A 24,206-nucleotide genomic window follows, 5' to 3' on the forward strand; every position below is an offset into this window, starting at 1 on the left:
CATCTGTTGATGGACATTTAGTCTGTTTCCATCTTTGGCTACTGTGAATAGTGATGCAATGAATGTTGGTATACATATGCCTGTTTTTGTTTCTGCTTTCCATTCTTTTGGATACATACCTAGGAGAGGAATTGCTGGATCATATGGTAATTTGATATTTATGTTTTTGAAGAAATTCTAAACTTTTTTTTTTTAATAACTTTTATTAAGCTTCAAGTGAACGTTTACAAATCCAATCAGTCTGTCACATGTAAGTTTACATACATCTCACTCCCTACTCCCACTTGCTCTCCCCCTCTTGAGTCAGCCCTTTCAGTCTCTCCTTTCGTGACAATTTTGCCGGCTTCCCTCTCTCTCTATCCTCCCATCCCCCCTCCAGACAAGAGTCGCCAACACAATCTCAAGTGTCCACCCGATATAATTAGCTCACTCTTCATCAGCGTCTCTCTCCCACCCGCTGACCAGTCCCTTTCATTTCTGATGAGTTGTCTTCGGGGATGGTTCCTGTCCTGTGTCAACTGAAGGTCTGGGGAGCATGGCCGCCGGGATTCCTCCCATCTCAGTCAGACCATCAAGTTTGGTCTCTCCACGAGAATTTGGGGTCTGCATCCCACTGATCTCCCGCTCCCTCAGGGGTCCTCTGCTGTGCTCCCTGTCAGGGCAGTCATCGGTTGTGGCCGGGCACCAACTGGTTCTTCTGGTCTCAGGATGATGCAGGTCTCTGGTTCATGTGGCCCCTTCTGTCTCTTGGGCTCTTAGTTGTCATGTGGCCTTGGTGTTCTTCATTTTCCCTTGCTCCAGGTGGGTTGAGACCAACTGCTGCATCTAAGATGGCCGCTTGTCAGCATTTAAGACCCCAGACGCCACATTTCAAAGTGGGATGCAGAATGATTTCATAATAGAATTATTCTGCCAATTGACTTAGAAGTTCCCGCAAACCATGTTCCCCAGACCCCCGCACATGATCCGCTGACCTTTGAAGCATTCATTTTATCCCGGAAATTTCTTTGCTTTTGGTCCAGTCCAATTAAGCTGACCTTCCATGTATTGAGTGTTGTCTTTCCCTTCACCTAAAGCAGTTCTTATCTACTGATTAATCAATAAAAAACCCTCTCCCACCCTCCCTCCCTCCCCCCCTTGTAACCACAAAAGTATGTGTTCTTCTCAGGTTTACTATTTCTCAAGATCTTACAATAGTGGTCTTATACAATATTTGTCCTTTTGCCTCTGACTCATTTCGCTCAGCATAATGCCTTCCAGGTTCCTCCATGTTATGAAATGCTTCAGAGATTCGTCACTGTTCTTTATCGATGGGTAGTATTCCATTGTGTGAATATACCACAATTTATTTACCCATTCATCCGTTGATGGACACCTTGGTTGCTTCCAGCTTTTTGCTATTGTAAACAGAGCTGTAATAAACATGGGTGTGCATATATCTGTTTGTATGAAGGCTCTTGTATCTCTAGAGTATATTCCGAGGAGTGGGATTTCTGGGTTGTATGGTAGTTCTATTTCTAACTGTTTAAGACAATGCCAGATAGATTTCCAAAGTGGTTGTACCATTTTACATTCCCACCAGCAGTGTATGAGAGTTCCAATCTCTCCGCAGCCTCTCCAACATTTATTATTTTGTGTTTTTTGGATTAATGCCAGCCTTGCTGGTGTGAGATGGAATTTCATCGTAGTTTTAATTTGCATTTCTCTAATGGCTAATGATCGAGAGCATTTTCTCATGTATCTGTTGGCTGCCTGAATATCTTCTTTAGTGAAATGTGTGTTCATATCCTTTGCCCACTTTTTGATTGGGTTGTTTGTCTTTTTGTGGTTGAGTTTTGATAGAATCATGTAGATTTTAGAGATCAGACACTGGTCGGAGATGTCATAGCTGAAAATTCTTTCCCAGTCTGTAGGTGGTCTTTTTACTCTTTTGGAGAAGTCTTTAGATGAGCATAGGTGTTTCATTTTTAGGAGCTCCCAGTTATCGGGTTTCTCTTCATCATTTTTGGTAATGTTTTGTATTCTGTTTATACCTTGTATTAGGGCTCCTAGGGTTGTCCCAATTTTTTCTTCCATAATCTTTATCGTTTTAGTCTTTATGTTTAGGTCTTTGATCCACTTGGAGTTAGTTTTTGTGCATGGTGTGAGCTATGGGTCCTGTTTCATTTTTTTGCAAATGGATATCCAGTTATGCCAGCACCATTTGTTAAAAAGGCTATCTTTTCCCCAGTTAATTGACACTGGTCCTTTGTCAAATATCAGCTGCTCATACGTGGATGGATCTATGTCTGGGTTCTCAATTCTGTTCCATTGGTCTATGTGTCTGTTGTTGTACCAATACCAGGCTGTTTTGACTACTGTGGCTGTATAATAGGTTCTGAAGTCAGGTAAGGTGAGGCCTCCCACTTTCTTCTTCTTTTTCAGTAGTGCTTCGCTTATCCGGGGCTTCTTTCCCTTCCATATGAAATTGGTGATTTGTTTCTCTATCCCCTTAAAATATGACATTGGAATTTGGATCGGAAGTGCGTTAAATGTATAGATGGCTTTTGGTAGAACAGACATTTTTACTATGTTAAGTCTTCCTATCCATGAGCAGGGTATGTTTTTCCACTTAAGTATGTCCTTTTGGATTTCTTGTAGTAGAGCTTTGTAGTTTTCTTTGTATAGGTCTTTTACATCCTTGGTAAGATTTATTCCTAAGTATCTTACCTTCTTGGGGGCTACTGTGAATGGTATTGATTTGGTTATTTCCTCTTCGGTGTTCTTTTTGTTGATGTAGAGGAATCCAAGTGATTTTTGTATGTTTATTTTATAACCTGAGACTCTGCCAAACTCTTCTATTAGTTTCAGTAGTTTTCTGGAGGATTCCTTAGGGTTTTCTGTGTATATAATCATGTCATCTGCAAATAATGATAACTTTACTTCCTCCTTGCCAATCCAGATACCTTTTATTTCTTTGTCTAGCCTAATTGCCCTGGCTAAGACTTCCAACACGATATTGAATAAGAGCGGTGATAAAGGGCATCCTTGTCTGGTTCCCGTTCTCAAGGGAAATGCTTTCAGGTTCTCTCCATTTAGAGTGATATTGGCTGTTGGCTTTGCATAAAATCCATATAATAAATAGATGCCCTTTATTATGTTGAGGAATTTTCCTTCAATTCCTATTTTGGTAAGAGTTTTTATCATGAATGGGTGTTGGACTTTGTCAAATGCCTTTTCTGCATCAATTGATAAGATCATGTGGTTTTTGTCTTTTGTTTTATTTATGTGATGGATTACATTAATGGTTTTTCTGATATTAAACCAGCCTTGCATACCTGGTATAAATCCCACTTGATCAGGGTGAATTATTTTTTTGATGTGTTGTTGGATTCTATTGGCTAGAATTTTGTTGAGGATTTTTGCATCAATGTTCATGAGGGATATAGGTCTATAATTTTCTTTTTTTGTAATGTCTTTACCTGGTTTTGGTATCAGGGAGATGGTGGCTTCATAGAATGAGTTGGGTAGTATTCCGTCATTTTCTATGCTTTGGAATACCTTTAGTAGTAGTGGTGTTAACTCTTCTCTGAAAGTTTGGTAGAACTCTGCAGTGAAGCCGTCCGGGCCAGGGCTTTTTTTTGTTGGGAGTTTTTTGATTACCGTTTCAATCTCTTTTTTTGTTATGGGTCTATTTAGTTGTTCTACTTTTGAATGTGTTAGTTTAGGTAGGTAGTGTTTTTCCAGGAATTCATCCATTTCTTCTAGGTTTGCAAATTTGTTAGAGTACAATTTTTCATAATAATCTGAAATGATTCTTTTAGTTTCATTTGGTTCTGTTGTGATGTGGTCCTTCTCGTTTCTTATTCGGGTTATTTGTTTCCTTTCCTGGATTTCTTTAGTCAGCCTAGCCAATGGTTTATCAATTTTGTTAATTTTTTCAAAGAACCAGCTTTTGGCTTTGTTAATTCTTTCAATTGTTTTTCTGTTCTCTAATTCATTTAGTTCAGCTCTAATTTTTATTATTTGTTTTCTTCTGGTGCCTGATGGATTCTTTTGTTGCTCACTTTCTATTTGTTCAAGTTGTAGGGACAGTTCTCTGATTTGGGCTCTTTCTTCTTTTTGTATGTGTGCATTTATTGATATAAATTGGCCTCTGAGCACTGCTTTTGCTGTGTCCCAGAGGTTTTGATAGGAAGTATTTTCATTCTCGTTGCTTTCTATGAATTTCCTTATTCCCTCCTTGATGTCTTCTATAACCCAGTCTTTTTTCAGGAGGGTATTGTTCATTTTCCAAGTATTTGATTTCTTTTCCCTAGTTTTTCTGTTATTGATCTCTAGTTTTATTGCCTTGTGGTCTGAGAAGATGCTTTGTAATATTTCGATGTTTTGGACTCTGCAAAGGTTTGTTTTATGACCTAATATGTGGTCTATTCTAGAGAATGTTCCATGTGCGCTAGAAAAAAGAGTATACTTTACAGCAGTTGGGTGGAGAGTTCTGTATAAGTCAATGAGGTCAAGTTGGTTGATTGTTGTAATTAGATCTTCCGTGTCTCTGTTGAGCTTCTTACTGGATGGCCTGTCCTTCTCCGAAAGTGGTGTGTTGAAGTCTCCTACTATAATTGTGGAGGTATCTATCTCACTTTTCAATTCTGTTAAAATTTGATTTATGTATCTTGCAGCCCTGTCATTGGGTGCATAAATATTTAATATGGTTATGTCTTCCTGATCAATTGTCCCTTTTATCATTATATAGTGTCCTTCTTTATCCTTTGTGGTGGATTTAAGTCTAAAGTCTATTTTGTCAGAAATTAATATTGCTACTCCTCTTCTTTTTTGCTTATTGTTTGCTTGATATACTTTTTTCCATCCTTTGAGTTTTAGTTTGTTTGTGTCTCTAAGTCTAAGGTGTGTCTCTTGTAGGCAGCATATAGATGGATCGTGTTTCTTTATCCAGTCCGTGACTCTCTGTCTCTTTATTGGTACATTTAGTCCATTTACATTCAGGGTAATTATAGATAAATAAGTTTTTAGTGCTGTCATTTTGATGCCTTTTTATGTGTGTTGTTGACAATTTCATTTTTCCACATACTTTTTTGTGCTGAGGCGTTTTTCTTAGTAAATTGTGAGATCCTCATTTTCATAGTGTTTGACTTTATGTTAGTTGAGTCGTTACGTTTTTCTTGGTTTTTATCTTGTGTTATAGAGTTGTTATACCTTTTTGTGGTTACCTTATTATTTACCCCTATTTTTCTAAGTAAAAACCTAACTTGTATTGTTCTATATCGCCTTGTATCACTCTCCATATGGCAGTTCAATGCCTCCTGTATTTAGTCCCTCTTTTTGATTATTGTGATCTTTTACCTATTGACTTCCATGATTCCCTGTTATGTGTATTTTTTTTTAATTAATCTTAATTTGTTTGTTTTTGTGATTTCCCTATTTGAGTTGATATCAGGACGTTCTGTTTTGTGACCTTGTGTTGTGCTGATATCTGATATTATTGGTTCTCTGACTAAACAATATCCTTTAGTATTTCTTGTAGCTTTGGTTTGGTTTTTGCAAATTCTCTAAACTTGTGTTTGTCTGTAAATATCTTAATTTCGCCTTCATATTTCAGAGAGAGTTTTGCTGGATATGTGATCCTTGGCTGGCAGTTTTTCTCCTTCAGTGTTCTGTATATGTCGTCCCATTCCCTTCTTGCCTGCATGGTTTCTGCTGAGTAGTCAGAACATATTCTTATTGATTCTCCCTTGAAGGAAACCTTTCTTTTCTCCCTGGCTGCTTTTAAAATTTTCTGTTTATCTTTGGTTTTGGTGAGTTTGATGATAATATGTCTTGGTGTTTTTCTTTTTGGATCAATCTTAAATGGGGTTGGATGAGCATCTTGGATAGATATCCTTTCGTCTTTCATGATGTCAGGGAAGTTTTGTGTCAGGAGTTCTTCAACTATTTTCTCTGTGTTTTCTGTCCCCCCTCCCTGTTCTGGGACTCCAATCACCCGCAGGTTATCCTTCTTGATAGAGTCCCACATAATTCTTAGGGTTTCTTCATTTTTTTAAATTCTTTTATCTGATTTTTTTTCAGCTATGTTGGTGTTGATTCCCTGGTCCTCCAGATGCCCCAGTCTACATTCTAATTGCTCGAGTCTGCTCCTCTGACTTCCTAGTGCGTTGTCTAATTCTGTTATTTTATTGTTAATCTTTTGGATTTCTACATGTTGTCTCTCTATGGATTCTTGCAACTTATTAATTTTTCCACTATGTTCTTGAATAATCTTTTTGAGTTCTTCAACAGTTTTATCAGTGTGTTCCTTGGCTTTTTCTGCAGTTATCCTAATTTCATTTGTGATATCATTAAGCATTTTGTAAATTAGTTTTTTATATTCTGTATCTGATAATTCCAAGATTGTATCTTCATTTGGGAAAGATTTTGATTCTTTTGTTTGGGGGGTTGGAGAAGCTGTCATGGTCTGTTTCTTTAAGTGGTTTGATATGGATTGTTGTCTCTGAGCCATCACTGGGAAACTAGTTTTTCCAGAAAATCCGCTGCGTCCAGTCCAAATCCCTGCGGGACGGTTCCCCGGCTCGGACGCTGCTCTTTCTGCTCCAAGACCAGTCACTCTCTCCCGGGGACTTCTCCTACCGGCTGCGTCCCACGCCGCCCGTGGAACCGGCTGGTCCCCCTCCCGGGGTTAGTTCAGGGGGGTGGAGCAGCTCTCTGTGCTTGTGCCGTACCTGACTGGTACGCTGGCTCCAGGCTCTGGAAACAATCACTGCTCCCCCGTATTAGTTTGTTCTCCGTCTCTAAATCTGTGTTTGTTGTTCAGGGTTCGTAGATTGTTATGTATGTGATCGATTCACTTGTTTTTCCGTGTCTTTGTTGTAAGAGGGATCCGAGGTAGCGTCTGCCTAGTCCGCCATCTTGGCTCCGCCTCCTCAGAAATTCTAAACTTTTTACACAGCAGCTATGCCATTTTACAATCCAGCAATGGATAACTTGAATAGATACTTCACCAAAGAAGAAATGCAAATGACCAACAAGCACATGAAAAGACGCTCAATGTATCGGTCATTAGTGAAATGCAAAACAAAAATAGGTTTTAAAATCCTGCTTGAGTAAAAGAAAGTTTAGTCAAAAAACTGTAAATTTAAAAAGCAAAAAATAGCAAGCTAGATTTAAGATATATACTCACTCATACACACCCATTTGTGTGTATATATGTATGCATATACAACCTTACACAAAACACAGAAGACATTCTTTATGCATCTATAGATATGTAAATTTATAGAGATCAGTAATTTCAAATAATCACAGTCACAATATTCTGTGCCACAAAACTGTACTAGAAGTGGTATTGAAAAACCAAAATTCTCTCTAAATAAATCATGGGGTGATCAGTAAATTACAAGGTATACTTTATACTGAATAAAAGTAGTACATTTTTACGAGTGTAAGGTAGCTAAAAAAAGACATATGAACAAATTTACAAACCAAAGTGCACATTTTAAAAAACAATAAATATTGAAAATTAAAAAAAAAAATAAGTTTTGGCATTAAAACAAGGAATCCAGAAACAAAACACCTAAGTGGATCTAAAGGCATCTAAGGGAAAAAACGTGAAAAATAAAAGCAAAATTAATGAAGTAGTAAAAACTTAAAAGAAATAATGGTGGGGTCAACAAAAACAACACTGGTGCTTTGAAGAATCTAATAAAATTGGTAAATATATATAAATTATGAAAAAAGAGAAGATAAACAGGAATAAATAATGTTCTGCCTAAGGGGAGATAAAATTAAGATTTAAAAAAATCTTTATGCAAATAAATATGATAGTTTATGTAAATAAAATATGATAGTTTATATAAACTAGATGTTTACTTCTGAAAAAGAAATATAAGTAAGCAAATGTAAGAATAATAAATGAGCTTATTTAATCAAAAATCATTATAGAGTTAAATCAGAAAACAAGTTTCATTATTAAATCTCCATTTGATCTTTTTTAATAAAAATTATTTTTTCTTTATATTACTGTTTCAGAGATTTCTAAAGCAAAAGAGAAAAATCTACACAACTCATTTTATGAGACTAGAAAAAAAATCAGCATAGTAAAAATAAAGAAAATATTAGCCCAAGCCATTTCTAAATATAATAATTATTTTTAATATAAAATAAAGTAAATCAAATCAACTGTACAAAAGGAGCAACAAAAGCAGGGTTTATTCAAAACCCACAAAGACTAATATCTACTAATGTAATATCACTAATTAACAGGTTAAAGAAGAAAATTTATAGGATTATCTCACTATTTCTTAAAAGAATTTGAAAAATTCAACAATCAGTCCAGGATTGCTAAATGCTCCTCTGATCTGATGGCAAACACCATTCTTGATAGTGAAGTTTTAGAAGCATGATATTAATATCAGGAATGAAACAAGGAAGCTTGCAACATAATATTGAACCAGCCATCTCATTCATAAGGAAGAAAGTACAATATAGCATAAGTTATTGATAGAAACTCAAAATCGTGCTTACTGTCTTGTTATTTGATTGGTGGCATATATTCGTTAAATTATGCCAACTATTTAGTAGAAACCAGAGAATTTAATGATTGCTGAATGCAGACAAATCATGATAACAACAAAAAAAAGTCAGTGCTGTTCACATACACTTGAAATAGCCATTTAGAAATTTTAACTACCACCACAAAAAATTAGTAAAGTTCATAACAGAAAAAAGCAGAACTAAAAGGTACTAGGGAGACAGTTGATTAACCCATGTACATGTTCCTTATGGGGAAAAAATGAAACAGAAAAGTAATAGATGAAGGGAATGTCTTCCATAAATAATGTGGGGAAAAATAGTTAATCAGATTGAAGGGGTTGGAAGAAATTGGATTGCTCTCTCACATCATACATAAAAATAAATCACTGTATATACAAAAAAAAAAAGTAGAACTTTAAAATTAAATCTTAGCAGAAAACGTCTTCATTACTAGAACAGGGAAGAATTTATTTAAGAAGGCAAAAAATGCAAAACCATATGAGAGAAGATTGATAAGAGAAATGATAAACGAAGTTAAAAAAAAGAAACCTTGAAGACTTGAAGACGATACCTCAGTGTCCAGCTAGGAAAGATTAGTCTTCAGAATTTTTTAAAAAATATCATACATAAATAATAACAGAAAACGAGGAAAGAATATAAATAAACAATTCAGAGAAAAGGAAACTGGCAAAGATTAGCTTTTCTGGTCTTACAGGAAGTGTGAATTGCAATCAACTGAGACATAATTTCATACTGGTTAGTTTGTTAGAACTTAAAATAATCTGATAATACATAGGGGTGAGGAACAGCAACTCTCAGATCACGTTGGAGGGAGATTAGTAAAAATTCTTTGGCGTGCAGGGTTCTAGTTTAGTGGAAGATGTCAGATTTTGTGATGCAACAAATTAACTGCATGGTGGAAAACCTAGCCTATGTGCACACAAAGAAAGGTACAAGAATGTTTATTGCAGCACTGAGATTAAGAGTAAAAAGGTGTAAACAGGTAAAATGTAGAATTATATTTCAGAATATTTATACAAAGGGATATTGTCCCTCAGGAAAAATGAATGAACTAGAAATACATGTATCAGCATGGATACAACTGAAGTACACAAATGGAAAAAACCTGAGTACAATCTCTCATATATTATTTATTGCATACACTCACAGACACACGTGCACACAAATCAATGCTAGATTTTTTTCTAGAAACATAGATATGTTGTTAAAGTTTGAATACAGGTATGGAACTGATAAACACAAAAACCAGGAAAAAGGTCACTTCAAGGGAGGAATTACAAAAGAACTGGAACAATACTTGAAAGGGTTATATGGAGAATTACTCTTTTTGTAATGCTATACTCTTTATAAAGCAGGCAAACAAACACAAAATAAACTAAGGCAAAAATGACAAACTGTTAAAGTTTATTAAAACTTATTGGTGCATATACTGTTATTTCCTTTTTTTTTCTGTGCTAAAATATTTCCAATAAAATTAGCTTTGTTGTTGTTGTTGTTGTTGTTAGGTGCTGTGGAGTCGGTTCCGACTCATAGCGACCCTACGCACAACAGAAAGAAACACTGCCCGGTCCTGCGCCATCCTCACAATCGTTGTTATGCTTGAGCTCATTGTTGCAGCCACTGTGTCAAACCACCTTGTTGAGGGTCTTCCTCTTTTCTGCTCACCCTGTACTCTGCCAAGCATGATGTCCTTCTCCAGTGACTGATCCCTCCTGACAACATGTCCGAAGTACGCAAGACGCGGTCTCGCCATCCTTGCCTCTAAGGAACATTCTGGCCCCACTTCTTCCAAGACAGATTTGTTCATTCTTTTGGCAGTATATTCTATATTCTTCCCCAACACCATAATTCAAAGGCGTCAACTCTTCTTCGGTCTTCCTTATTCATTGTCCAGCTTTCACACGCATATGATGTGATTGAAAATACCATGGCTTGGGTCAGGCGCACCTTAGTCTTCAGGGTGACATCTTTGCTCTTCAACACTTTGAAGAGGTCCTTTGCAGCAGATTTGCCCAATGCAATGCGTCTTTTGATTTCTTGACTGCCGTTTCCATGGCTATTGATTATGGATCCAAGGAAAATGAAATCCTTGACAACTTCAATCTTTTCTCTGTGTGTCATGATGTTGCTCATTGGTCCAGTTGTGAGGATTTTTCTTTTCTTTATGTTGAGGTGTAATCCATACTGAGGGCTGTGGTCTTTGATCTTCATTAGTAAGTGCTTCAAGTTCTCTTCACTTTAAGCAAGCAAGTTTGTGTCATCTGCATAACGCAGGTTGTTAATGAGTCTTCCTCCAATCCTGATGCCCCGTTCTTCTTCATATAGTGCAGCTTCTCGTATTATTTGTTCAGCATACAGATTAAATAGGTATGGTGAAAGAATACAACCCTGACGCACACCTTTCCTGATTTTAAACCAGTCAGTATCCCCTTGCTCTGTCTGAACAACTGCCTCTTGATCTATGTAAAGGTTCCTCACGAGCACAATTAAGTGTTCTGGAATTTCCATTCTTCGCAGTGTTATCCATAGTTTTTTATGATCCACACAGTCGAATGCCTTTGCGTAATCAATAAAACACAGGTAATCATCCTTCTGGTATTCTCTGCTTTCAGCCAGGATCCTTCTGAGATCAACAATGATATCCCTGGTTCCACATCCTCTTCTGAAACCAGCCTGAATTTCTGGCAGTTCCCTGTCCATATATTGCTGCAGCCGTTTTTGAATGATCTTCAGCAAAATTTTGCTTGCGTGTGATATTAATGATATTGTTTTATAATTTCCACATTCACTTAGATCACCTTTCTTGGGAATAGGCATAAATATGGATCTCTTCCAGTCAATTGGCCAGGAAGCTATCTTCCATATTTCTTGGCATAGATGAATGAGCACCTCCAGTGCTGCATCTGTTTGTTGAAACATCTGAATTGATATTCCATCAGTTCCTGGAGCCTTGTTTTTTGCCAAAGCCTTTGAAGCAGCTTGGACTTCTTCCTTCAGTACCATCGGTTCCTGATCATACGCCACTTCTTGAAATGGTTGAATATCGACTAATTCTTTTTGGTATAATGACTCTGTGTATTCCTTCCATCTTCTTTTGATGCTTCCTGCGTCGTTTAATATTTTCCCCATGGAATCCTGCACTATTGCAACTTGAGACTTGATTTTTTTCTTCAGTTCTTTCAGCTTGAGAAATACCTAGCGTGTTCTTCAGTTTTGGTTTTCCATCTCCAGGTCTTTGCACATGTCATTATAATACTTTGTCTTCTCGAGAGGCCCTTTGAAATCTTCTGTTCAGTTCTTTTACTTCATCAATTTTTCCTTTTGCTTTAGCTGCTCGACGCTCAAGAGTAAGTTTCAGAGTCTCCTCTGATAATGCATCTCGGTCTTTTCTTTATTCCCTGTCTTTTCAGTGCCCTCTTGCTTTCTTCATGGATGATGTCCTTGATGTCATTCCACAATTAGTCTGGTCTTCAGTCACTAGTGTTCAATGAGTCAAATCTATTCTTGAGATGGTCTCTAAATTCAGGTGGGATATGCTCAAGGTCATATTTTGGTTCTCTTGGACTTGCTCGGATTTTCTTCAGTTTCAGCTTGAACTTGCATATGAGCAATTGATGGTCTGTTCCACAGTCAGCCCCCAGCCTTGCTCTGACTAATGATATTGAGTTTTCCATTGTCTCTTTCCACAGATGTAGTCAATCTGATTTCTGTGCATTCCATCTGGCAAGGTCCGTGTGTATAGTTCCCGTTTATGTTGTTGAAAGAAGGTATTTGCAATGAAGAAGTAGTTGGTATTGCAAAATTCTATCATTCGATCTCCGGCATTGTTTCTATCACCGAGGCCATATTTTCCAACTACTGGTCCTTTTTCTTTGTTTCCAACTTTCTCATTCCAAATTGCCGGTAATTATTAATGTATCTTGATAGCATGTTTGATCAACTTCAGACTGCTGCAGCTGATAAAAATCTTCTATTTCTTCATCTTTGGCCCTAGTGGCTGGTGTGTAAATTTGAATAATAGTCGTATTAACTGGTCTTCCTTGTAGGCGTATGGATATTATCCTATCACTGACAGCGTTGTACTTCAGGATAGATCCTCAAACATTCTTTTTGACGATGAATGCAACACCATTCCTCTTCAAGTTGTCATTCCCAGCATAGTAGACTATATGATTGTCTGATTCCAGATGGCCAATACCAGTCCATTTCGGCTCACAAATGCCTAGGATGTTGATGTTTATGTGTTCCATTTCATTTTTGATGATTTCCAATTTTCCTAGATTCATACTTTGTACATTCCAGGTTCTGATTATTAATGGATGTTTGCAGCTGTTCCTTCTCTTTTTGAGTCGTGCCACATCAGCAAATGAAGGTCCTGAAAGCTTTACTCCATCCATGTCATTAAGGTCGACTCTACTTGGAGGAGACAGCTCTTCCCCAGTCATCTTTTGAGTGCCTTCCAACCTGGGGGGCTCATCTTCCAACACTATATCAGACAGTGTTCCGCTGCTACTCATAAGGTTTTCACTGGCTAATGCTTTTCAAAAGTAGACTGCCGGATCCTTCTTCTTAGTCTGTCTTAGTCTGGAAGCTCAGCTGAAGCCTGTCCTCCATGGGGTGATCCTGCTGGTATCTGAATACTGGTGGCATAGTTTCCAGCATCACAGCAACACACAAGCCCCCACAGCACAACAAACTGACAGACAAGTGGGGGAAAAAATAGCTTTAGCCTTAAGCAAATGTATGGGATTAGTTGCAATTTGTCTTCCAAATTTTTCATTCCTTTTTAGAAGATTTTACATGTCTTTTTGTCCATCTGCCTGGTGACCAGTGGATTTCCAAGGCCTTATCCTTAATTTCATGTCCATTACTTCAAAAACAGTACTGTCCCCTTCTCTTTCTTTCTTTGCCTAACTGTTTCAAGGGCATCGGCACATATATGTTCCTGCTACATTTTTCGCACCTGAAGGTTTATTGGCAGGTATTTGAGCGACATTAGTATGTTCTGGGCTCTTGGCAGATATTGGTACAGCAGCCTAAAAAAGAAAGAAATTGATCTGTGCCATATCTGAGTGTTGAGAGCCATTTGTATGAGGAGATGCTTCCTGGAGGAGTGATTGTGTGAAACTTCTGTGTCTGTTGGCTTCTGTACAGTAAATAAGGTTTGTAAGTATGTCTACTATTTCCTTTGTGTTTTTGGGATCAAAGACTACAGTCTGGCTCATGTCTATGATAGATCCATAGAAAATAGTGTAGGTTTATATGATCTTCCTGTTAAACAAAAGCTGACATTTAAAAGAAATTATTAGTATTTCATTGAAAGTTACATATCTAGCTCGAATGGCATACCATAGTCTATAAAGGAAATGTTCTACAACCAATTGTGATGAGGAGCCACTAGTGTCTTAAAAGCCTGTGAGCAGCCATCTGAGATGCATTGACCGATCCCATCCTGGCTGGAGCAAAGGAGGATGAAGAAGACCAAACCCACAAGGGAAAGATTAGTACAAAGGGATAACGGACCACAACTACCACAACCTCCACTAGAATAAGCCCAGAACAACTAGATGGTACCTGATTACCACCACCGACTGCTCTGGCAGGGATCAGAGTAAAGGATCCTGGACAGAGCAGAAGAAAAATATAGAACAAAATTCAAATTTACAAAAAAAAAAAAAAAGACCAGCCTTGCTGGTCTGACAGAAACTGGAGAAACTCCAAGAGTATGGCCCCTGTATGCCCATTTAACTCAGTAATGAAGTCATTCCTGAGGCTCGCCCTTCAGCCAAAGTTTAGACAGGTCTATAGGACCAACAATAACATTCGTGAGGGATGTGTTCCATAGTTCAATCATATATACATTACATCAGCCCAAAAACAAAGACAAGAAGGCAGGAAGTGACAGGAAAACTGGACAGATGGAAATAGGGAACCTGGGGTGCAGAAGGTGAAAGTTTTGACACATCTCAGGGTTGGCAACCAATGTCACAAAACAATTTGTGTATTCACTGTTTAACGAGAAACTAATTTGCTCTGTAAACTTTCACCTGTCACAATAAAAAGAAAAAGGAAGTTACACTTGGTCCTTTATTAACTATGATATGACCAATAAGGGCACAAATTTTGAGCTGAATAAAGACAAAGAGTTCCAAAAATCCCTAAGTAATACCACTTAGAAACTTCACACATTTCAGTTTGGCTTCTGGAGGAATTTTATGAAATATACTAAACATTAAATGTAAGTCCAGACATAATGTCATGGATTGAATTATGTCCACCCAAAAATGAGTGTATTGATTTGTCAGGGCCATGGTTCCCATTATTGTGTGGTTGTCCTCCACTTTGTGATTGCAACTTTATATTAAAGAAGATTAGGGTGGGATTGTAACACCCTTACTAAGGTCACATCCCTGATCCAATGTAAAGGGAGTTTCCCTGGGGTATGACCTGCACCACCTTTTATCTTACAAGAGATAAAAGGAAATGGAAGCAAGCAGAGAGTTGGGGACCTCATACCACCAAGAAAGCAATGCTGGAAGCAGAGCACATTCTTTGGATGCAGAGCCCCTGCACAGAGAAGCTCCTAGTCCAGGAGAAGATTGACGAGAAGGCCAAACAGAGAAAGAAAGCCTTCCCCTGGAGCTGATGCCCTGAATTTGGACTTCTAGCCTACTAGACTATGAGAAAATAAACTTCTCTTTGTTAAAACCATCCACTTATGGTATTTCTGTTAAAGCAGCACTACATGACCAGGACATATAATAAATGTTAAGAAATAGTAAGCATAATATTTTTAAATCAGATCCCAAAATCTTAACAGAAGTAGTAACTAAATTTTATTGAACTCAGTATATGCTGGACTGTCTTAAGCCCTTTACACACATAATCATTTTATTGCACAAATTCTATTTTTTATAATTATTTGCAATATTTAATTTTAAAATGAACATGTCTGAGTACTATCTGAGTGCATATCTGAGTACAATCACCATATGACATCATGCCATTATTTTCACCTCCAATTTACTGATCAAATCAATGAGATTTAAAAAGATTAAATAAATTGCCTAAAGAGCATGAGGATTTTTAGTGGTAGAAATAGGACTAAAACAATTATCTGATGGCAAAATGCAGGCTCTTTAAAATTTACCCATGCTGTCCCCATGAGTCATAACCTGTGTCTTCAATAATTAGTGTTCTGATACTCCTAATTATTGTGCAGAAATGCTTGTGGTTGTTAGATGCCATTGACTCAATTCCAACTCACAGCAATCCTACAAACAACAGAAGGAAACACTGCCTGCTCCTGCACAATCCTCATGATCCTTGGTATATTTGAGTCCATTGTTGCAACCACTGTGTCAATCCATCGCCTTGAGGATATCCCTGTTTTTTTGCTGACCCTTTACTTTACCAATCTTGATGTCTTTTTCTAGGAACTGGTCCCTCCTGATGATGGGTCCAAAGTACGGGAGATGAACTCTCATCATCCTCGTTTCTAAAGAGCATTCTGGCTGTACTTCTTCCAAGAAAGATTTGTTCTTTCTTGTGGCAGTCCGTGGTATATTCAATATTCTTTGCCAACACCAAAATTCAAAGGCATCATTTGTTCTTCGGTCTTCCTTATTCAGTGTTCATCTTTCATATGCATATTAGGCGATTGAAAATACCATGGCTTGGGTCAGATGCACCTTAGTGATATCTTTACTTTTTAACACTTTAAAGAGGTCTTTTGAAGCAGAGTTTCCCAATGCAATACGTTGTTTGATTTCTTGACTGTTGCTTCCATGGACATTCATTAAGAATCCAAGTATAATGAAATCCTTGACATCTTCAATCTTTTCTCCGTTCATCATGATGTTGTTTATTGGTCCAGCTGTGAGGATCTTTGTTTTCTTTATGTTGAGGCGTAATTCATACTGAAGGCTGTGATCTTTGATATTCATCAGTAAGTGCTTCAAGTTCTCCTTGCATTCAGCAAGGAAGGCTGTATCATCCGCATATGGTGGGTTGTTAATGATTCTTCCTCCAATCCTGAGACAGAGCTCTTCTTCATATAATCTGGCTTCTCAGCATACCTATTGAATAAGTATGGTGAAAGAATACAACCCTGACTCACACCTTTCCTGATTTTAAACCAGGAAGGACCCCCTTGTTCTGTTCGAATGACTGACTCTTGGTCTGTGTACAGGTTCTTCAGGAGCACAATTAAGTTTTATGGAATTCGCATTCTTGGCAATGGCATCCATAATTTGTTATGATCCAAACAGTTGAATGTCTTTGCATAGTCAATAAAACACAGGTATACATGTTTCTGGCATTCTCTGCTTTCAGCCAAGATCTGTCTGATATCAGCAATGATATCCCTGGTTCCATGCCCTCTTCAGAATCCATCTTGAATTTCTGGTAGTTCCCTGTCTATGTACTATTGCAACCATATTTGCATTATCTTCAGTAAAATTTTACTCGTGTGCGATATTAATCATATTGTTTGGTAATTTCCAAATTCTGTTGAATCACCTTTCTTTGGAATGGGCACAAATATGACTCTCTACTAGTTGGTTGGCCAGGTAGCTGTTTTCCATGTTTCTTAGCATAGATAAGTGAGTGCTTCCAGTGTTGCATAAGTTTGTTGAAACATCCCAACTGGTATTCCGTTAATTCCTGGAGCCTTGTTTTTTGCCAATGCCTTCAGTGCAGCTCAGACTTCTTCCTTCAATACCATTGGTTCTTGATCTTATGCTACCTCCTGAAATGGTTGAATGTCAACTAATTTTTTTGGTACAGTGACTCTGTGTATTCCTTCCATCTTCTTTTGATGCTTTCTATGTCATTCAATATTTTGTTCATAGAATCACTCACTATTGCAACTCAAGGCAGGGCTTATATGTGATTTGGACAGCAAGATGGTGGCCATGCAGGTGTACTGAGGAGGGAAAATTCTAGAAGGCAGCCAAGAAACAGGAGGTGGGGTGATTCTCATTGGACTTCTCACTTAGGAATAGGGTCCCAGTGATGATTTTCCTTCTGATTCTTTCCTCCTGTTGCTGGGTCCTCTGTGACATAAATTAATGGTCACAGCTGGCCCTTCTGTGCATGTGGGATGGGCCAAATCTGGCTTGGGCTAGTTTAAGCACTAGTGGTGGGTCAGGTTATAAAGTCATCCCACAACCAGTCTTGTCTTGGGTCATTAGGGTTCAATGCATCATTGAGATGGTCTCTAAATTCAAGTGGGATATATTCAAGGTTTTACTTTGGCTCTCATAGACTTGTTTAAATTTTATCCAGCTTCAACTTGAACTTGCATATCAGCAATTGATGGTCTGTTCTGCAGTTGGTCCCTGGCCTTTTTTTGATTGATGATATTGAACTTCTTCATTGTCTCTTTCCACAGATGTAGCTGATTTGATTCCTGTGTATTCCACGTGGCAAGGTCCTCCTGCATAGTCACCATTTAGGTTTTTGAAAAAAAGGTATTTTTAATGAATAATTAGTTGGTCTTGCAATATTCTATCATGCTATCTCCAGTGTCATTTCTGTTACCAAGGCTATATTTTCCAACTACTGATCCTTCTTTGTTTGCAACTTTCCCATTCCAATCTCTAGTAGCTATCAAGGAGGCTTGATTGCATGTTTGATCAATTTTAGACTGCAGAAGTTGGTAAAAATCTTCAGTTTCTTCACCTTCGGCATCAGTGGTTGGTGTGTAAGTCTGAATAATGGTAGTATTAACTGGTCTTCCTTGCAGGAGTATAAATGTTATCCTATGACTGACAGTGTTGCACTTCAGCATAGATCCTGAAATGTTCTTTTTGACAATGAAAGCGATGCCATCCCTCTTCAGTTTTTCATTCTGGCACAGTAGATCATATGATTATCTCATTCAAAATATCAAATATCAGTCCATTTCACCTCACTAATACTAAGATATTGATCTTCATGTGTTCCACTTCATTTTTTACTACTCACAATTTTACCAGGTTCATACTTTGTACATTCCACATTTCGATTATTAACAGATACTTGCAGTGATTTCTTCTTATTTTGAATCATTCCTCATCAAATGAAGGTCCCGAAAGCTTTACTCCATCCGCATCATTAAGGTGGACTCTATTTTGAGGAGGCAGCTCTTTGATAGTCATATTTTGAGTGCCTTCCAACTGGAAGGGCTCATCTTCCAACACTACATCAGACAATGTTTTGCTGCTATTCATAAGGTTTTCACTGGCTTTTTTTTTTTTTTTTTAGTAGATTGCCAGGTCATTCTTCTTAGTCTGTCTTAGTCTGGAAGCTTAGCTGAAATCTGTCCACCATGGGTGACCCTGTTGGTATTTGAAATACCGATATTGCTATAGCTTTTTCCAGTGTCACAGCAACAAGCAAACCACCACAGTACAATGAACTGATAGACAAATGCAATAATTAGGAAAGGAAAAAGGGAGGAAGGAAGGAAGAAAGAAAGAAATTTCTTGTATCCATTGTTTAAGGATACCTAAAAAAAAAAAAAAAAAACCTGTTATTTTAAGTATTATTACTCCCCGTGATCTGTTTTTTTTTTTTTTTTGCTGTTAATTTGTAATACGTATGATAAAATGTGTTCATCAGAGGTGAACTCTGGCCAACCTTCAGTTAAAAAATGGCAAGCTCTGTATTTTATTCCTGGGTTTACCACTGCGTCACTGAATTTAATTGGATAAAGTAGCTTCAATTTTGGGAACCTCAAATTCAATTTCAATGAGGAGGTTCCATTCCATCTAATTTCTAAGGTCACCTCACATTTTGGACTACTGACCATGCAATTTTAACTCTCTGTGGACTCTTGTTTCTATTTTAGCAGATATGATACACCAGTTGAGATTAACTGATGTGGAAAATTCTGTTATTGGTACTCTCTTTTTGTGTTCAGTCTTCATGAATATGCAAGGCAGTCACACAGTTCCTGTGGGATCCATGTCTTCATGGATGCAGTATGTAAGGATCAGCAGGGGGCAGTAGAACTCTAACAATGAAAAGAGAATTCCGTGATAAAGAGCCACACAGGTTGCTTCTGAATAATTTCTATTACATAGGTTTCTTACTTACTTAGCTTTTTAAAAAAATGTATGTATAAATATATAGTTATGGGTGTCCTCAAAGGTTAACTGTTACGATTATTATTATGAACATTTTTGGTATGGTTATTCTTATGAACAGTTTTAGTGTGGCGTTTTTCAAAACATTTAACTAAAAACAAAACTAAAAAATATATAAATCCAGTTTGCTCTTCTAGTAAGGCAATAAGAAGTAGATTGCTGTTTTAAAAAATCAAGTTTGTCAATTATAATGAAAAAAATGAAACTTTTTTTCATTCAATCAGTAATTGAGAATGTTCGTATTATTTAAAGAGATATATAAACACCTGAACAGGCTTTAGAATTATAAATAAGCAGGCTTCCTGCTGGGAATTTTTGTTTTAAAGTTTTCCTTTCATTTTGCATCTTCTCTGAAAAACCGGAAATGAGGGAATAAAGAAAGGAAAATCTAATTTGAGGCTACTGTATTTTGTATTGTATTTTGATATATAACAGCAATTGAATATTGTAACATAAAATAAAAATACCTCTTTTAATGGAATTAAAAAGATGAAACATTTCGGATGCATTTGATAAGATACCTGCAAAACTTGTACATTAAAAACTAAAATCCATTGGTTGAGATAAAGAGATTAACTCACTAACTCTTATATTATTGTAAGTAAATTTGTGGAAAGAACTGATTTTTATCTGTTTTATTTTTTTTTACAGCTTTATTGAGATATAATTTACATAAAATAACACCTCCACATTTTAAATGGTGTAGTTTGAGCAATGTATTCTCCCAAGTAAGCAACAGACCAATAAAACTGTAGAACATTTCTATCCCACTTCGAAATATTCCCATGTGCCCTTTTACGAATAGATTTAAAGTTCTGGAATTTCATATTAATGGAAAGGTACAATTTATACAAAGAGTATAAGTTACTGCTTTTTTTTTTTTTGCCAAGTATGCTTTATAGATGTATACACGCTATGTCATGTATCAAGAGTTTTCTTCTTACTTATAGCTGAGGAATATTCCTTTATATGAATATACCACGTTGGACATTTGGGCTATTAGGAGCCAAGCTGCCATGACATTCACGTACAACTCTTCAGCTAAACATATATTTTCATGTCTCCTGGTAAATACCTGGAAGTAGAATCTCTGTGTCCTATGGGAAGGGTTTGTTAAATTTATTAGAATCTGTCCATCTGCTTTTCTAAGTACTTGTACCATTTTTAACTTTCACCAGCAATCCATTAAAATTCTAGTGCCCACATCCTCATGAACACTTGGTATTGTCATTCATTTTAGCCATTTTAGTATGCATATAGTGACATTTCATTTTGGTTGTAATTAGTAATTCCTAGATTAATGATGTTAAGCAATTTTTAATACTGACCATTTGTATTTGTGAAGTGTCTGTTCGAATCATTTGGCCTTTTTTACAATTGAGCTATTTTTCTTTTTGTTGAGCTGTAAGAGTTCTTTTTATATTCTGTATACAACTCCTTTTGCAGTAACTGTTGCAAAATGTTTTTAATACAGACTCAATGCAAATTCTTTGTCATAAGTATTTTAAACATTTTCTTCCAGTCTGGTATCTTGGCTTTTTGTTGTCTTAACAGTGTCTTTCAAGCAAATTAATAATTTGATTAAAAATAATTTACCAGGTCTTTCTTTTATTGATTATGCATTTTGGTTCAACGTAAACAATTTTCACTTACTCCACTGTTATAAAGAATTTCTCCAATGTTTTCTTCTAGGAAGCATAGTGTTTCATGTATTATGTTTAGGACTGTGATCTATTTTGAATTAATTTTTGTGTAGGCTATGAAGTAAGAGATGAAGTATATTTTCCCCATATGAATATCCAGTTGTTTTAGTACCACTTGCAAAGATTATTTCTTTCCCCCATGAATTGTTTTGGCACTTTGTCAAAAAATCAATAAATTTTGTAATTGGTCTATTTCTGCACTTTTTTGTTGCAATGATCTTTATTTTTATTCTTAGGCCAGTATCACATTGTCTTAATTATACAGCAGTAGCACTGATCTGGGGGTGATTTTTTACCCTGTGGGACATTTACTAATGTCTGGAAACATTTTTGGTTGTAACAACTGTGGGGTGGGAATGCTACTGGTACCTAGTGGGTAGAGGCCAAGGATACTGCTAAACATCTCACAATGCAGAGAACAGTTTCCCATGATAAAGAACTATCACAAACTATCAATAATGCTTATGGTGAGAAACCTTGCTTTCAGGGTGTGTTAAAATCAGTGAGTACATATCATCTTTTGCTCATTTTTAAAATTGTTTTGGCTATTCTAGACTTGTTCCATTCCTATGTAAATTTAAAGTCAACTTGTAATTTTCTGAAAAAGACAAAAAAGCCTGGTAGGTATTAAATTGGAAGTGTGTTAAATCTGTAGGTCAGTTTGAGGTACGGTTGACATCGTAATAACAATGAGTCTTTCAATCCATGGGCATGATCTATTTCTTCACATATTAAGATCTCTTCAATTTATCTCAAGCAATGTATTTTTGCTTTTTAATGTACAAGTCCTGCAGGCACCCTATTAAACATATCCGAAATATTTTATTTTTTCAATGCCATTAAAAAATGTATTATTTTATCTTACAAATTTTATTGCTTTTATATCAAATACAATTGATTTTTCAATATTGACCTTGTATTATTTTATTATTTGACCATGTTAAATTTACTTCTTATTTCTGTTGTTGTTGTGTACTGTTGAGTCAGTTCCAACTCATAGTGACCCTGTGCACAACAGAATGAAACACTGCCTGGTGCTGTGCCATTCTCACAATCGTTGCTCTGTTTGGGCCCATTGTTACAGCCACTGTGTCAATCCATCTTGCCGAGGATCTTCCTTTTTTTCACTGACCCTTTATTTTATCAAGCGTGATGTCCTTCTCCAGGGAATGGCCCCTCCTGACAAAAAAAAAAAAAAATAGCATGTCCACAGTACAAGAAATGAAGTCTCTTCATCCTTGCTTTTAAGGAGCATTCTGGTTGTACCTCTCCCAAGACAGATTTCTTCATACTTCTGAAAGTCCATGGTATATTCAATATTCTTTGCCAACACCATAATTCAAAGGCATCAATTCTTCTTTGGTTCTTCTTTATTCATTGCCCAGCTTTTGCATGCATATGAGACTTTTGAAATACCATGGCTTGGGTCAGGGGCACCTTAGTCCTCAAAGTGACATGTTTCCTGTTTAATACTTTAAAGAGGTTTTATGTAGCAAATTTGCCCAGTGCAATACATGGTTTGATTTCTTGACTGCTGCTTCCATGGGTGTTGATTGTGGATCCAAGTAAAATGAAATCCTTGACAACACTTTTCTCCATTTATCACAATGTTGCTTATTGGTGCAGTTGTGAAAATTTTTATTTTTTCTTTATGTTGAGTTGTAATCCATACTGAAGACTGTGGTCTTTGATCTTCACCAGTAAGTGCTTCAAGTCCTCTTCACTTTCAGCAAGCATGGTTGTGTCATCTGCATAACACAGGTTGTTAATGAGTCCTCCTCCAATCCTGATGCTGCATTTTTCTACTTTAGCTAATTTAATTTAGCCCTGAAGTATGATCATTTTTGTGCCTCTACTGAATGCCTGAATGTTCAACTAGATCTTTCCTCTCTGGCCATTCCTAACTAAATATTTATTCAGCTGTTTGAAAAGTGGAGAAATTGCTGCACTTAAACGTTTTGGTAGTTATTCCTTCCCTTGTAGTCATTTTTTTTGCCTGGCCTCTTGGTGTCTCACTCTGCACATGTGCAGCTTAGAATTCAGTCAAGCCTTACCCTATGCTGATTTGTGGAACTTTCTTTCTACCCATCTCCTTTCTCTCTGTAACTCAATGCCATAAACTCCTTCTACTGCAATCTCCTTTAACCCTATCATCTCTCTCCTCAACTCAATGTGAATGTCATTCTCTGCTTGGAATGACATTCAATACACCAATATTTCTAGAGAGAAATACAGGAAAATATAAGACACTTTGCTTTTCCTCTTTCAGGGATCCCAATCTTCCTCTTAATCACAATAGAGTTGTACCATATATTTTGTCCACTTTTATTGTTTTTTTAAGGCAGGAGGGTAAGTACAGTACTTTTTACTCTATCATGAAGTAGGAGTCTTCCTATCACACTAGGTTTTCATTCATTTACAAAATTGTGTTGTATATCCCACACTCCCCAAGTAGAATTTATTTTAACCAATTCAGCGATCATACTACTAAAACCACTGCTAAGCTGGCCAAACTTAAGAAGCTACTGTGATGGATTGCCTCAAAGAAAACTTTGCAAAATGTCTTTCTGAGGTTGTGTGATGTAAGGTAGCCATTCTGACTTTGCCAATTTTTTTTTTCATACAGATTATTTTATATTTTACATCCAGATTACTCCCATCATTTCTTTTCAGAATTGGGAGCCAAATTTTGTTAACCTATGATGACATCTTTGAACATCTCCACGTACATGTCCTTTTGAGCTATAAGAGATGCTCATATAAGGACTTAAATCAGAGCAGTGTGTTCTGAGCAGTGATCTCTTTACAATTAGTATGCCTTTTA

Source organism: Elephas maximus, chromosome 5 (genome assembly GCF_024166365.1).
Source record: "Elephas maximus indicus isolate mEleMax1 chromosome 5, mEleMax1 primary haplotype, whole genome shotgun sequence".
NCBI lineage: Eukaryota > Metazoa > Chordata > Mammalia > Proboscidea > Elephantidae > Elephas > Elephas maximus.